This window comes from Acinonyx jubatus, chromosome C1 (genome assembly GCF_027475565.1).
Source record: "Acinonyx jubatus isolate Ajub_Pintada_27869175 chromosome C1, VMU_Ajub_asm_v1.0, whole genome shotgun sequence".
NCBI lineage: Eukaryota > Metazoa > Chordata > Mammalia > Carnivora > Felidae > Acinonyx > Acinonyx jubatus.
The window spans coordinates 79,234,519-79,251,691 of NC_069381.1; the positions used below are offsets into that span (position 1 = coordinate 79,234,519).

The following is a 17,173-nucleotide window of genomic DNA, read 5'->3' on the forward strand; positions in this document are numbered from 1 at the left end:
TCTAAAACCCCAGCTTCATTTCCCCTTGGGAGAAATAACACTGAGCCATGTGGCCTGTGCTGGCTCCCAGAGCTCCCCGGTGGAAGCAACTCTGGTTGTCCACGGAGCAATTGATTCCATCTCCCCCTCCCCCCGCCCCCATTCCCAGTATCACATCCCTAGCCCCTCTAGGGGTTTTGCAGGAGCTCCTCCCAGAGAAACAGCTGCATTTAAATCCTTGTATCAAGGTCTGTTTCTAGGGCAGCCCAAGCTAAGACACGTGTGCACACACACAGTATCTCTGGGAGGATTCAAAGAAACAGAACAGTGAGGAAAAGCAGTGGTTGGGTATGAGGTGGAGGGAAGTTTATTAATCACTAAATATTATTTTTTACGTTTTGGCTTTTGGACTATATCTATGGATTTTCTATTTAAAAATACTTAAAAAAAAAAAAAAAGGCTACCCAAAATGTGCTTGGGTGGTACATTCAGTTGAGCGTCCAACTCTTGATTTCAGCTCAGGTCATAATCTCGGGGTCGTGGGATTATGCTCAGCGTGGAGCCTGCTTAAGATTCTCTCTCTCTCTCTCTCTCTCTCTCTCTCTCTCTCTCTCCCCCCCACTCTCCCTCTGACCCTTTCTCCACTCGTGCACTCCTTCTCTCTAAAATAATAGTAATAATAATAAATAAATAAATAAATAAATAAATAAATAAATAAATGGTACCCAAAATATGTACCTTAAATTGTTAAAAAATCAACGGTAATTTTACATCAATAAAATCATATGTGCTGTGTATCAAATGTTTACCTATTGGTGACTGCCAGTGCATTAATTCATGCTGCCAGGCAAATGCTCTTCAATATGCTCAGAAGAATTGACCTTTTCTGCTAATTTCATTCATGATTTTGAATATTCAGTAAAGCTATCAGTGAGGAGAAAGACTATCTCTGGGTGATTTCTTAAAATTAAGGTCTGTTGGGGCGCCTGGGTGGCTCACTCGGTTAAGTTTTCGACTTCGGCTCAGGTCATGATCTCGCGATCTGTGAGTTCAAGGTCCCTGTCGGGCTCTGTGCCGACAGCTTGGAGCCTGGAGCCCGTTTCAGATTCTGTGTCTCCCTCTCTCTCTGCCCCACCCCACCATCGTGCTTGCTCTCTCTCTCTCTCAAAATAAATAAATAAGCAAAAAATAAATAAATTAAATAAGTCTGCACACACCCTCTCCCCTCAATGTGTACAAACGCACTGATGGGAATCTGAGTAACCAAACGCAGGCTGACAAAGCCTAGGTGATCACGTTCACGCCCTGCCACATAACTGGTTAGCTGTGCAGTCAGGATAATATTGTACAAGCACCTACCTGTCCTAAGTTTGGGCTACTTTTGATGTGACTTTTTACGTTTAACCTAAATAATGAAAGCCATTAGACACTGTGAATGATTCAACATTAAACTCAATGTTTCCTCCTACTCCACACTCAAGATCTTGGGTTTGTTTAATTGAGAGCAGCCTGAGGTGGCAAGGCCAGCTGTGCGAAAATAAAAAGTTCTGTTCCTAGTTTGATTACTTATCTCTGTGAGTCAACCTTTCTCCATCTCGACTGATAGAAACCAATGCAGGAATAAATTGGATACCGAGGCAGATCTAAAACTGTAAATGCTGTTTTCTCTCTCTCTCTCAAAAATTAATACATGTTAAAAAATTTTTTTCAACGTAAATGTATTCATGACCATGAATGTGGAAAGTGCATGCTTTTCGAAATAGCCTGATGTTCAGAGTGGTTGGCTTTCTAACAAGCAAATTATAAATGAATGGCTATGAAGTACGTGTCTACCAGTGAAACCACTCATCTGCTTCTTCTATAGGCGTTCAATGCAATGCTTTCTTTGGAAAGAGAGTTACAGTCCCCATTGTTTGGACCTGTGGTCTGGAAGATGGCCAGCATGCAGGCTCCTACAGAGACTGGCACTCTGGTCGGATGCATGTGTCGGGCAGGCCACCCTGAGCTGGGAGGGGAGGGGACTGCAAGGAGGGAGATAGAAGTTCCTCTGTGGCTCTGGAAACCAACTTCGGAAAGTCAGGCTGGAGACAAAGATCGGGCACTGAAAGCTTACTAGGAAGGAGGTGGCTGTTGTTTTGGGTGTAGGTGCAAGAGTCCAGGGAACACTATAAAATAAGAAGAGCCGTAGGTCCGGAGTGCAGCCTGAGGAGTGAGGCCGTTCTCACCAACCATTCTTCTTACAGGTGTGAGCGTTAACTTCATAACCTGACCAAAGACTCCTCGAGGAGTCTGACTTTGGGTTCAAGGCCCTTGAATACCCCCACAGGGACCAGAATAAAACTCTACAGACAGCAGGTGCACTGTATTTATTGCTCGGTTGACTGATTCATCTCAGAAGGTGAAGGATTGTATTACAACAAGAATCCCATTTAAACAAATTTATCAAAATTCCCACATGATAACCAAATTTGTTTAAATGTCTCCACCTAGATAGGGCTTCTGGGTGGCTCAGTCGGTTAAGCATCTGACTTTGGCTCAAGTCATGATCTCACAGTCCATGAGTTTGAGCCCCAAGTCAGACTCTATGCTGACCACTCAGAGCCTGGAGCTACTCAGATCCTGTGTAGCTCTTTCTCTGCCCCTCCCCCACTCACGCTCTGTTTCTCTCTCTCAAAAATAAATAAACATTTTTTAAAAATTAAAAGAAAGGGGCGCTTGGGTGGCTTAGTGGGTTGAGCATCTAACTTTGGCTCAGGTCATGATCTCATGGCTTGTGGGTTCGAGCCCTGCGTCAGGCTCTGTGCTGACAGCTCAGAGCCTGGATCCTGCTTCAGATTCTGTGTCTCCCTCTCTCTCTGCCCCTCCCCTGCTCATGCTCTATCTCTCAAAAATAAATCAACATTAAAAAAATTAAAAGAAGAAAATGTCTCCACCTTGACAGAAATAGCAGCTAGCAACTTTATTACGAGATTTTTTAATTGGTAAAAATGTACACACATTGGCTGCTTTTAGATGGCATCCTTTCCCAGGAGGAAAAGAGAGAGAAAAGAGCGATGGAGAAAGTAGGAGGGAGGGAGGAAGAGAAGGAAGAAGAAAGGGGGAAGAAAACAAGGCATACGAGGCCCCTCAGCAGCCACATCTTGTGGAAGTAAGAAAGGCTGTTGGTCTGCACGCTGCTTCCCTGCCTCTGGTAAGGTAGTGAGGACTGTACATAATGGACCTTACCTCTCCGGCCTGCTCCACTCGGCCCCCCGGCCCTTCCAGCTTTCCAAAGCAGACTCTGGGCCCCTGGGGTGGGGCTCAAGCAGCCAGCTCAAGAGAGTCCCACGCTCAGGTCTGTGGGGCCTGGCCCCTCCCTGCCACCCCTGAAAGCTCACAGTGGGGGGTCTGGAGGGGGGCCCCCAGCCTCCTTTCCGGGTGTATGCCTTGTCCTCCTGATTTCTCTTCCTGGGTGGGGGCAGAACCACTAAAATCAGAGAAATGTTCTCTTTGGAGAAGAGAGTCCTTCACCTCTGAGGAGGGACTTATGTGCCTACCCTCACTGTTGGTGTTGTCCCTGTGGGCTGGCCAGGCTGGGACATGCTGTGGACTCGACTCCTCTCCATCCCAATTTCTATGTAGGCAATCTCTGGCTGACATGGAAGGCAGTAAGTCTGGAACGGGAAAAAAGTCACAGAAGGGCAGCACTGTAGGGGAGGAAACGGGGGTGGGAGGGATGTTATCTTGGGGTGAGTGGGATGCTCTGAGGTGATCCCAAGCCCAAGCCCCACGTCCTCTGCTTCATCAGCAGGAAGCTAAGGAGTCCAAGCTTCAGGGTCCCTTGCTTGCCTTTCCAAAACCCCGTGCTTTAATTTCATATTTGTAATTTTATTTTATTTCTTCCTTAAAGAAGACATTCCTAAACTATAAGGGCTTCAAGGACCCAAACGAAAGCCAGCCCTTATCACCAGCTGGTTTGGAGCCACTCTCCTCCCGTTATCACTTGCCAGGACGACTCCACACCTGGCCTGCTGGTCTCCCTAATTACTACTTCCCTGACTCACCGGTCTCACGCCACGGGTCCCCTTGTTCCTCAAACACACCAGGTGGTGGCCAAGGTGTCACTCTCTGCCCTGGCTGTTCCCCTGACCAGAATGTTCCTTTCCTGATGCTCACCTCCTATATCAGCTCTGGTGGCACCTTCTCCATGAGCCTTCCTGGAGCTCCCTAGTTAAGGTGAAATTCCCTGCCCCCTCCACCCTGCAGCACCCCACCCTCCAGATCCTACTAACTTCCACGTCATTTATCATTTAAGATACCTCGCAACCTAGTTACTGATTGCTTCTTTCCTGTACCTCACCCCACACCATGAGAACGTAAGTCCCATGAAGAAAGGGAAATTCAAAATCTGTTTTGTTCACTGATGTCTTCCTGGCGTCTAATACATAGTGCGGGAGGCATTTGGTTAATATTTGCCTCATTAATGCATGAAGTTGCAACACCTGAGGCAGGGACCCTGCCGGCTGCAGTGTGGACACAAGTCTGGCCAATGAATATCCAAATGAGAGAAAACAAAGTTCCTTCTCAGACGTGACTCGGCTTTACAGGCTGGGGAGGTCCCCGGACCACAGGCTGAGGACACAGGCTCCAGGACATCCTGGCCCTGCCTATCTGCCTCAGGATGCATCATCTCGTCCCTGGACAGTGCTGCTACCCAAGAAGTATCCAGAACTGCTGAGCCTGGGATAAGAGAGGGGCTGGAGCCTGCTGTCTGTCTCGAGGGTTGGTGGCAGGGACCGTGGGACTTTTCATGTATGTGTCCAATCCTAGGAGAGCATAGCCAATTAGTAATACGGCCAAGAACAGAGATGTTTACTCAGAGCCGGGGCTGATTTCCTGCCTTTGCACATCTGGCAGACACACACCCGCTGGCCTGACCTGGGGATGCGGTGGCGGAGCTCCCTGGTATGAGGGCCTCGTGTCGTTTTAACCCCATGGGGACACATCTCTGAGTGGGATTTGTCCTGGCGCCGGGAAGAGGGTGTGTGTCTGTGAAGTGCAGGGTGGGGGACACCGAGATGTCCACGAGGCATCCCCTTCCTGGAGCCAGTGATCCACAGTCAGCCGATCAGGACCCCTCCCCCCTGCAGACAATGCTGATGACATCATGGTGACCCCGGGCTTCATGTAGTCATGTAGGGTTGCCAAAACTCTTGGTCATGCAGCTTTCATTTCATGGTCATCCAAACCTGTGAGGAAGACAGACCAGGAAATATCATCCCATTTTCCACAGGAAGAATGTGAGGCCGAGTGGCTAAGGGATGCACAGGGTCACAGAGACAGCACAGGTCAAGGAGAGACTGGCTTCTGCAGTCACAGCCATGCCCTGTCCCGTCTGCTCAGTGACATGGGCCCTTTACATCCCAGGTTTAACACTTGCCACTTCAACTTTTTCCTAGAAGCCTCCAAGCCCCCAGGTGCAGTGACTTATTCCCGCGCAGTGGCTGGAATCAGTCACTCAGCTGGCAGAACAGTGCCCCTGGCCTTGGTGCCCCCAGCACACTTAGCTTGCTATCCTCTAATCACTGTCGGGACACCGTAAATGTCCTGCCATGATTACCAAATAAGAACAAATAGAAAAAGACATTTCTTTTTGAAAAATGCTCTGAGAGTCAGTACAAATTGAAGGGGCCACGGCTGGGTAAATTTCATGATGGGAGGAACCAGGCTGTGTACGGAAGTAACATTCACGGCTGTCTTCTCCTACAAGCTTGCAGGTGTCAGACGTCGTGTTGAGTGCTTTGCACGCTATCTCATTTACGCCTCCCGGCTGCTCTATGATGTAGGTGATACTGTTATGCCTATCTAACAGGTAGGGAAACCGAGGCCTAGAGTTTCATTCAGTGCTTAAAGCCTTACTGCTGGTTAGCAGTGAAGCCCAGAGTCCTATCTGGGGTCTGTGTGGTACAGCCCAAGTTCTGAACGTCTACATTGTACTGCTCCCCCACCCCCACTTCCCGTGGGAATGCAGTTCAGCAGCCTGTGAGGAGTCCTACACGAGTCTGAACCTCCCCGTCTCTTCATTCATCCTCTGGCTCTCCGTCCCCTCTTTCTCCCCCTTATCTCAGGGTCTCTTTCTTGGGCTGACCTGGAAACTCAAAATCCGTCTCTTTTGGTCATGCAAACGATCTATTTGTTCAACACATGGTTTCGGGCGACTATCCTGTGCCGAGCTCCGTTCTAGACGCTGGGGAAATGGCAGCAAACAAAACAGACAAGAACCCCTGACTTCACAAGGTGATCATGCTAGCGGAGAGATAGCCACGAGCCCATGTACAAGGTAAAGTCAGGGAGAAGGCTGTGGGGGAAATAGGGCGAGATGAGGTGGGATAGAGAAGGATGGGGCGCTGCTGCTCTTTGAGATGTGGGGTCAGGGAAGCTCTCCCTAAAGAAAAGGCTTTGGGGCAGAAACCAGAGTCTGGCAAGGAGGAAGTCACACCGCTGTCAGGGGAAGAACATCCCAGTGACAGGAAGGAGCTTGGCATTATCTCCAGATTTAGCAAAATAATAGTAATAGTGATATAAAGAAATAATGATATAAAGAAATAAGGAAAAATTGGGCACCTGTTAAATTTAAATTTCAGGTAAACAGTTTAATTTGAGACATATTCATACTAAAATAAATATTTGTTGATCTGAAATTTAAACTTAACTGGGAATCCTCTTGCTTTATCTGGCAACCCTCGCCTTGCGTGAGTTTATGGAACGGCAAGAAGACCAATGTGGCCGAAGCGGAGGCAGCAAGAAGGTGGAGGGAGACGAGGAGGGGAACTTGCGGATGGAAGGGAGGCTGACATTTCAGACCTGGAGAAACCATCTAAATATGCTTCCAGTTGTCCCGGTGGAATTTCCTCTGGGTTGTCCAAGAGAGAACCGTGTCCTAGGAGCTATAAAAGAGGAGATAGGAAAGCAGGCGCCACAGGAGGAATTATCTAGTCTGGGTCACAGAGACGTTTGGGACTGCATCATCTCTTCTCCAAAGGCGAAGCTCTAGGAAACCTCCTGACATCAACGTGACCCTGTGTCTTTGACCCATCAAAGAAGCTGGACCCCGAGCAGACAGAATGAAGGAGGTGGCATGGAGCATGAACCATTAGCCCAGGGATTAAGCTGTAGGAAGTGCAGGGCTGTCAGTGGGGGAAGGACATCTCCTCTCTTGATGGAGTAAGGAGGCGTGTGGAGTCAGAGATCAGCAAGGTGTTTGGGTTCCAGGATTCCTGGCGGCTGTAACCCGCAGAGGGGATCGAGCAACTGCCAGAAAGAAACCGCAGTGACACTTCCAAGCTGTAAGTATTAAGGTTGAAATAGAAAACACCCTTTGAGGGGCGCCTGGGTGGCTCAGTCGGTTAAGTGTCTGATTCTTGATTTCAGCTCAGGTCATGGTCTCACAGTTCATAAGATAGAGCCCCGTGTCGGGCTCTGTGCTGGCAGTGCAGAGCCTGCTTGGGGTTCTCTGTCTCCCTCTCTCTCTCTCTCTCTCTCCCTGCCCCTCCCCTGCACTCTCTCTCTCAAAATAAACAAACATTAAAAAAAAATTCACCCTTTGAGGTTAAAATGTAAATAGTCCAATGAATCTCCTCCTGGCTGACTTCGGAATCTCCAGACAAGCAAGATAGACCAGAGTAGACATTTCGGGGAAACTTTCCGCTATAACCCCAAACACCTACTTCATAGGTCACCTCAAGGATTAGATGGGGAAACATAGGTAAAGCCCTGTGCTTGGTATGTATGACTTTAAATGTTCTACGTCTCTACCCTATCCTACCCTCCCTTCCCAAGTTCTGGGACCCAGATGGACCTTGAGTGCCTCACAGAAATTAAAAAAAGAAACGGTAATGTCAGATCCTGGACAGCCTGACGCTCAGCACTGCAACTAGACCTCTTCCCTTTCTGTAAGCGGTAACCCCACAGGGTTCGTGAGCCTGGCACACAGCAGCGACCCAGAACGTGCTGCTGCATGCGTAGCATGGAAATCATTGGCTCATCCTTATGGGCCTCCTGGAGTCAGATTTCTCACATTCAAACCGACAGAAAAGGAAGTAGGGCTGCCAGACTGGGGCTCCAGAGAATCAGGAGCAGGCTGTTCCCCACCCTTCCCAGGCCCAGGCGGTTGCCTCATAGCCCTACCGAAACGCAGGCCAGAGAAGCAGCCGGCGCCCAGCACAGCATCTGCCTTATAAGGACATTGGCCAGGCCTGCCAGGTGTGTCATCCCCGGGTCCACCAGGAGGCCGGTGACGTCCCCAGTGAGTCAAGGCCGGGTGGGTGAAGCGGCCTCGGAAAGCCGCATGGGTGGCAAGTGAGAGTTTTCTCACTTCCCTCTCCCCTACATCTTTCCATGTGTTTTAGATTATTATCTCATTTACCTTAGCAATTGGAGAAACAGAGAAAAGGATTTTTGAATGGAAAAAAAAAAAATACCCATGAGTATTACTTCAGGAACAAACGAAAGGCTCTCTGTACTTTTTTTTTTTTCTTCCTGGCAGGGTGGGTGGGGAGAAGAAACGAAGAACATGTAGTTCTGTGGACACATCCCCTTGAGAATTAACACATGGGCAGCTCCTGTCCAAGCCCAGGCAATGTCCACAGTGAGGGCCAGACTGTGGCCCTCGACTGAGGGGTGGCCTCCGGGAGACCTGAGCTCCTCCTATGGTCTCCCAAGGGAGACAAGCCAGGATTGGGCAAGGAGCCTTGGGGGAAAGCACCCTTCTGAATTATATGAAGGCAAAGCAAGGGCTGTCGGCCTGTCCAGAGACAGTGTGGAATTGAAGTTAAGTGATAAGGTTTTGAAATCATACAGATCTGGGTTCGAATCCTCAATGTGACGCTTCCACTGGGTGAACTTGAGCAAGTCAATTAGTCTTTGTTAAGTTTTTTTTTTTAATGTTTATTTATTTATTTTTGAGAGAGAGAGCGCACAGCGGAAAAGGGGCAGAGAGAGAGAGACACAGAATCCGAAGCAGACTCCAGGTTCTGAGCTGTCAGCACAGAGCCTGACACGGAGCTCAAACCCAGGAGCCGTGAGATCATGACCTCAGCTGAAATCAGATGCTCAACCAACTGAGCCATCCAGGTGCCCCAGTCTTTGTTAAATCTTGACTGCCCCTCGTGTGAAGTAATCGTTCATTTAACAAATACCTACAGAGCTCTTTCCAGTGCTTTACTCGCATTAACTCTTCAAATATTCATAACCAACCTATGAAGCAGACTCTATTATCCCCATTTTACAGGTGAGGAAAGTAACTTGCCCATGGTCACTCAGCTGGTCATCGGTGGTATCAAAATTCCACCCCAGATTGGACCCCCTCTTGGGCCTGTGCCCCAAAATGCTAAGCTGTGCCGTTGAGAGTTTATAATTGTGCCCACTTCACCTGATAGGATTAAGTGGACCAGAGCACGTAAAAGCTCCTACCGCCGAAGCACGCATGTGGTAAATGTTCAATGGGCGTGACCTGTTGGTGCCCATTATCTAAGATGTGGGGGATTACTTGGAAGCAGACCTTGAGAGGAAGGTGCCAGTGCAGGTGACCGAGAAAAGTCACCCCTGGAAGAAACTGGTGCAGGAGTGGGGGAAGCAAGCAGGGAACTGGAAGGAGACACAGTTGTGAGATTTTAGGCAAAGTATCGCAAGGGAAGGATTTGTGAGTTTATCCCCATCAAGGTGGTGTTGGGCTTTGTGCTCCCAAAGGCTGTTGGGCCCTGGCTGAGGGGTGCCCTGAGGAAATGGAAACACCCAGGCCCTCTGGGCTCTGCACTCCAGTCATCCGCAGGCAGTCTTCTAAAGGAAGTTGAAGGCATGGGCTGTTAGAAGAAATGCAGCAGAAGGCAGCTCCTCCTACCCCACTCCTGCAGCTGGGCCCCAGGCTGGACTGATTTTCACCATCTCCCTCCCCTCCCACTCTTTCTAGATTCCCCTCACTCTTCACCAGCACTCCCGCTGGTCTGGGTGGCCTTCTGGCTGAGGTGACATAGATCACCGGAGGTTCTGAACCCCCTGTTACCAAGCCCTTGGCAGGTGTGTTTGCTAGAATTGCCCATCTACAACTAGAACTGGGCACCAACAGATGTCCCAACGGATCCCCTAAGTTCCAGGCCTGTTTCTCCTCATCCCCACGATGCGGCAGCAAACCCACCTCCTCATGATGATCAGATGCAATTGCTCTGCCATGTCGGGTGTGTGCCTTGTCCCCATCTCTGCCACCACGACGACAACTCTGTTCACAGACCAGTGGTGTCAGCACGGGGGCGGCTAAGAGCAGGCCGCCTGATGTCTCCAGGTCAAGTCACTCTTTTTGCCTGGTTGTGGAGTCTCTGATTCTACAGTGGATTCTCTGTGCATCATGTATGATATAACAATCCCTACACTTCAGGCTTCCTCTGTATACCCTTCTCCCATATCACCTCATCCCCAATCTTCTGATCTTGCTCTTTCCAGACCCCTGACCAGGTGGCCAAACCACTTGTCACAGCTCAGGATTCCCAGTATAGTCTTACCTAAAGCCATTTCTCTCTTCACAATCTGGATGACTAGCTACACTGCCTGAATCTCTGCCCATCTGGAGGATTTTCTCCCACCCTCCTACTCTTCATAGGTCCCCTGAGCAGAGCTGTGATTCAGTATGGTCTATTCTCAGCTCATACAACATATCTAGTCAAGTCCTTCATGAGCTGGGGCTGGATTTTCTGTTTCTTCTCTGCCAAGGGGCCCCAAAGCAATGGAAATGACCAGACATGTGAGTCTGGTCAATTTGATCAGTTAACTTACTCCTGCTCTCTGGACCTGCTCAGGCCCAGTCCTGGTCGTGCCAGGATCACTCTAAGATAGATACTGCTGGGCCTCTCCAACCTCATGACTTGGTGGGAATGGCAGCACTCAGTCCATGATGGGTAGCTCTAGATGCAAAAATATCTGAGGACTTCTGGCAAGATGTTCAGTCTCTTCCCATGTTCAGTAGCCTGCCAAGACTTCCCTTTCAAAAAGTGCATACTTTTTTGCTGCAGATAGCATACCCCGGCACCAGAACTTAGAGCAACTCTCCAAATACAACTTGTCAGATGCACATGGTGCTTTTGATTATCACAGATACCTCCTGCATCATGGGATTTTTCCAGTTTATGGAGCCCAAGGACTGCATGTACATAACCTGGACCTCCCTCAGAGACCTCTCTGGCTCTGGGACCAAATCAAAATTGCCAGCCATTTGAGTCCTCAGATAAATGGGATGGAGCCATGTTCTCAAGTCCTAGCTCCTAGCCAGACTTCTAGAGATGAGAGCAGCAGCCTGTTCTGAACACTGAAACCTTGGAAATGGATGGCATCACCCCTTGTAATTTTAGAATGAGCAATAGAGCTGGCATGGAACCCTAGGGAAAATCAAGAGAGGAAGAGAGAGGATGGGAGAGAGGGTGGGAGACTGAGAATCCCGGTACACATGCTGCCTCTCCACAGGCTCTGAGATGTCACAGTGGTGAGTCAAAACCAATCTAAGTCTCACTCTTTAGCTCACTTAGTGAGCCAAGCTCAACACTTGACTGTCACTGTAGTTTGCAATGCTGATTTAAAGTCAGTAGTGTAGGGAATTCAATGCTTCTGTTTCCCGTGTCATGACCCCAACCCAGTCAAATGTGTTTCTGCTCACATTAGTTCTTTATGGTCAGAACAACCAGCCTCCACATGGGTGGTATTTCTGCCCTTGTATTCACACAGTGACTTTTGCACAATCCCAAGTAGCTCTCTATGCCCCCCGGCTCTGCTTCCTCACCATCTACCCTCTTCATCCCAGGCATAGCCCCTTGGAGAAGATATTTCAACACAAGGAAGTAGATTATTGTGAAGGAAAAGAAAACACACCCTTTAAGTGTCCATGCTGTCTTGGAAATGAGGCACATCCCTCAGCTGCCCAAGATTCCCAGCTGAGGGTCGGGCAGGTTGGGCTGACCGGGAGCCAGACTTGTCCACCAGACACGTGTGTTTGGCACTTGCCTAAAAGAGAAGTAATTTTCAGCAAATGTTAAAGGGTGTTTACTCTTACTTTAAGATGATCCATTTTCCACTAATTCAGCTGCCTTCCCAGAGCCCTTGTACCCTGGCCCAAATCACACTTTGGGAAATTAACTACTCATTCTCTTTACCATCAGTTGTGTCCCCGGTTACACTAGAAACTGCCTGAGGAGGCTAGAGGCTATGATGGAGCCCACAAGTGCCCAGGCCTGGGTTGCATCCATTGGAGACCCATAGGGAAACGAAGTGAATCCAGGAATGCGGCCCACTGGGACCCATGGGCCTCGTCCAGGGTTTCACCCATAGCAGCCTGTCTAGTCACACAGCCTGTTGATGACGGTACCAGGACTATTGCACAAGGAAGCAAGGAGACACAAAAGAGTGGCTGGACAAGAGCATGGCCTTGGCCAGGCCTCCTTCTCTTACCAGCCATGTGAGCTTGAGCAAATCGCCATGCCTCTGTTTCCTTGTCTATAAGACAGAGATAGTTGAGGAGCCATAGCTCAGAGCTGACAAGAAGACCAAGAAGGCAGATCGGTGGAAAGCTCATGGCAAAAGGCTGGAGTAGAATAAGTACTCGATGAACATTTAGCAAACGGAAAACAGAACTTCAAAAGAAAACCATATAAACTCAATGAAGCATTTGGTACTTCTAAGCATATTAGCACAATTTTGTTAAATATCTTGACATTTCCAATTTAACTCTACCCAGAATGCAGTTGGGAATTGGGGCTCTTGGTTCCCTAAGCACAAGACCTTTCCTTTCTGAGAGAAGGGCCCACGTGGCTTTGAACACTTTCCAGGCTGTACTGAAACATGCATTGTCCATGCAGTGACCTGCACCCAACCCGGAAGCCAGAAATGGAAATGTGGAGTTATACAACCAGAGGCAAAATGGGGAAGTGGTCAGCATTCTGTGGAGGAAGTGGAGTGAGGTTCATAAAAGCAAAGGTTTTCCCTGTTCACAAACACTGTCCTCCTGTGGCCTCACTTGCTGTAGGTTGGTAGGAAGGGAGGGGAGAGGTGGCCTCAACCCCCCAGAACCCCTCCCACGCCTTGGCTCATGCTGTGTCCTCTCAGTCACACTACTCTGTTGAGATCCTCGTTACCTATTTATGCCACTTCCATGTGTCTGCCTGCCTGCCCATCATGACAGGTTTCTCTGGTTTCTAGAACCTCAGCAACTGGCACATCTTTTTTTTTTTTTTTTTCTTTCATCCCCATTGCTGTTTTCACCAAACAGGCTCTGTGCACCTCTCTGTTTGTTCACCTGCTGGGTGGTTTTATGCTACGATTCCATGAATCCAGAGGTCAACGTCCAGCCAACTGGACCATATTTGCTCAGTTTTGTGGATTTAGGTGGCATGCTATGAGAAGCATCTAAGGTTTCACATTCTAAGCACTTCACATGTATCAACTCATGTTTCATCTTTCAGACAACTTCCTCAGCTTGCATTCAATAATTATCCTCACATCATGGATACAGAAAGCTAGCACAGACAGGTGAAATAGTCTGCCCAAGGATACAAGGTAGGGAGAGGAACCAATATGCAAACCTCCTGGCTCCAGAATCCGTTTGTACCACTGCACCATGCTGCAAAAACAAAACAAACAAACAAAACATGGAAATGATTGTTCTCAAAGGCAGCGTAGTAATTACCTTTACGGGGAGGCAAGGGATAGAAATAAGAAACGGGTGAGGGAGAGATCCCTGGGTACCGGCAGTGGTCCCCCCATGACCTAGGTGGTGGTGACATAGGAGTTCACTTTTTGATGATTTGTTGAACTGCAAGTATCTCTCATGCAACACCTCTTATCAAGAGGCAGGGAGGTAGGAGGGCACTGAGCCTTGTGATTGTGCCTATACTCTAGGGTTTGACTTCTCAGCCCATTCTATTCCATGATGCAGTGGGGTCCCCAGCTTTGTGTTGTGGAGACTCTGGCACCACAAAACCTTCCAAGGGGAAATACCTCCTGGGCACTGAAGGAGCCAGAGTACCTGAGGGGCTCATGTCATTTAAATAACTGTTATCCTGGGCTCCCTGATCCCTGGGGCCTGGATCTGAAAGTAGAAGCAGGGGCTTCTACCAAACTTCCTGTCAGGCAGCTGAGAGGTCCCTGGGAAGTCTTTCAGAAAAATCATCCAGAAAGGCCAGGGCAAGGCACAGCCCAGGACAGCAAGGGCCGGAGCCATGCCTGGGCCTCCAGTCCTCCATGCTCTCTCTCGCCTTGCCTGACCTGTGACCTCCCAGTGCCTCGACCCTCATCTCTGCACCGTCTGAGACCCCCATGGGAACAGCAGCCTCAGACCTCTGCCTCCTCAGAGCTCTCTGGCTGGTGACAAAGAGCCATTTTCCACTTCTGCCCAGAATGAGGTTCTAGCTCTTTCATGGAATTTCCAAGTAGTGAGGCACATCTGAACCCAGTCTGAGGTAGGTGGGACCCTGCCACATTACTGTGTTCTTCTCATGGCCCCTTGCTCCTTGCGGGGGGCCCCCACAGTGTCATACCTCCTGGGAGGAATGACTTGTGGCTTTAGGGAGAGTCAGTCTCTACAGTGCTTTAGGGTTCTGGCACTGGTATGCTGATGATGACACCAGAATTCCCCTTCCACCCCCTAAAAAGCCCTTAAAGTCCAGCATGCTTCCCAGCTCCCCTTCATGGTTCCATTCTTATGAACTCAGCAGTCAGTAGAGTCCTGTCTTCCCCCTGCACCCCGCCCCAGCCCCCGCAACCCCTCTCCACCCCCCACTCCTAGGCCAGCTCAGCCTCTCCCAGGACACTCACTCCCAGATCAGCATCCCACAGCCCTGTCTGCTGACTGCCTAATGTTCCCTCTTCTGCTAATACTTAGTAAACAGTAACATCTACAGAGGGTTTACAATATGGCAGACACAATGTCCAAGGCTTCTACACATTATCTCATTGAATTCCCATTAAACAAAGCTCCTGGCACATGGGAGAGGTTCCATAAATATTTCTTGACTGGATGCATCCTCATGACAATCTTTTGTGGGAGGTACTATTAATCTCATTTCACAGGTGAGTAAATTAAGGTTAAGAGATGTTAAATAACCAGCCCAAGGTCACAATGACAAGTGTCAGAGCTGGGATTCCAAAGCATGTCTGTTTCTAGAACTTATGTACTCACCCCCATTGATTTACTGCAGTTTATTGGTTCATTCAACAAATATTAATCCAGTATCTACTATATGCTAGGAACTATTCCATGTACAGGGGATACAGCAAAGAATAAAACAGGCAGAATTTCAGCCTTATGGAGCTTACATTCTAATAAGGGAGACATACATTAAGCATAATAGATAAGCAACATTTATAGTATGAGATTAATTGTGGTAAGAGCTAATGAAAAGGACGGGGTGGAAAGAGTGGGGTGTCATTTTAGATGGAGTGAGGAGGAAGTCTCCACAGAGAAGGGGATAGTTGAATAAAGACCTAAAGGAGGTTAGGAAGACAGCTCTTCACACATGCAAGAGAAGAGTGACAGGTGTGAAGTCCCTGAGGCAGGAAGGTTCTTGGTGAGTTCTAGAAACACTGAGGAAGTCAGTGTTGTTACAGCAGAATCACTGACGGAAAGAATACTGGGAGCCCAGAGAGTAGTGGGGTTAGCTCATATTGGGCCTTAGGTCATTGTACAGAGTAGTATGACCGCTGAATGCCATGGAATCCAGTGGAAGATTATGAGTGGAGGTGTGCCATGTTCTGATGTGGCTTTTAACATGATTACTCTGGCCGTTGATGGAGACTTGAGACAAAGCAAGGCAAATGTATCAGCAAGGAGACCGGATGGAAGGCTATGGCAAAAACCCAGATAAGATATTACAGTGGCTTGGATTGGGGTGGTAGCAGTAGAGCTAGGAGGAGACAGTTGGTTTGGGATGTGGCTTTAAGATGGTGCCAACAGGATTTTAGACCCTCTGCGCCCAGCTGCAAGTCCCCTAGCCCCTTGGACACAGCACTTCGGAAACTGAACTCATTCTCTTGCCGTGGGAAATTTTCATCCCTCCTATACTTTTATTTCTGTTTATACTACTCCCATCCAGTTGCCCAGGCAAGAAACCTAGGCATCACCCTTGATTCCTCCCTCTGTCCACCTCCCACATCCAGCTGGCCACCCTGTCCCATCCCATGTGTTCTCTCCTTCTTTATCCCCACCTCCTCTGCCTTCATGCAGTCCCACATCCCTCAGGCCTGGCCTCTGTCAAGTTCCTCTCCTCTGGCCTGGCCTCAGCAGACTCCACACGCACCAGATGGATCTTTAAATGGGAAGCAGACCGCATCCATTTAAAACTCTGCTAAGACTGTGTTGAATAAAGCCCAAGTCCTCTGGCCCAAAGCTGTCTAAAAGAAATGCAATGCAAGCCACATACGTAGTTTGGAATTTTCTGGTAGCTGCATTTTTATGAGTAAAAAAAAAAAATAGATGATATTCATTATAAATATATGATTAACCCAACAGCATGAAAAATATTAAGGAGATATTTTATATTCTTTTTTCACTGAGTCTTCAGAACCCAGTGTATAGTTTACACTTACAGCCCATCTCAGTGTGGACCAACCATGTGTCAAGCGCTCAGTAGTAATGAGTGGGCACCGGATTGGATAATGTGGCTCTAGCTATTCAGCCAGAGCCCCTTTCCTCATGGCCTTTTCTACTGCACTGCAGTCTCCTCCCTGTTCCCATATCACCTTCCTCCATTACTTGTTCCTTGTGCTCTGGCAGATCTCATCACCTTGTAGTGCCACAAACATGCCACGCTGCTAACAACGCCCTGCCCTTGCACGTAAGTTCAGTGGCGTCCCTACCGGCTCTCGCGGACCAACTGTGCACATCTCTTCCCCACTTCCCACCCAGGGATGCCATATCAGTGGCTGACATCCTCCATGGTGGGAGTACGTTCACCACAGAAATTGACAAACACTACAAATCAGGGCTGTGGGGGCGGCTGGAAGACCATTTGTTAAACATTTAGCAGCAAATCACTGCACATAATGTTTCCCTTTCATAGTGTTCCTCTCTCACCCTTAGTTCATCTATAAAGCTTTCATCGTCCGCGGTCTGTGTATATTTGCACCCCTACTAGACTTCCAGTTCAGAAAATAGAGCCTAGTTTTCTCTATGCAATTCTTGGCA

General features: G+C 48.6%; 1 protein-coding gene and 1 long non-coding RNA gene across 8 annotated transcripts in view; one reads left to right on the top strand and one right to left on the bottom strand.

Moving 5' to 3' along the window:
• SLC44A3 (solute carrier family 44 member 3) overlaps positions 1-17,173 on the top strand; it is a 331,249-nt gene that overhangs the window by 119,430 nt on the left and 194,646 nt on the right. The gene's annotated exons all lie outside the window — the stretch shown is intronic.
• LOC128313932 (uncharacterized) lies at positions 2,303-5,574 on the bottom strand. Its single transcript, XR_008295053.1, has 3 exons — positions 4,897-5,574; positions 3,516-4,784; positions 2,303-3,426 (listed from the first exon to the last, which is right to left on the bottom strand). It is a non-coding gene; the product is annotated as an uncharacterized LOC128313932 (long non-coding RNA).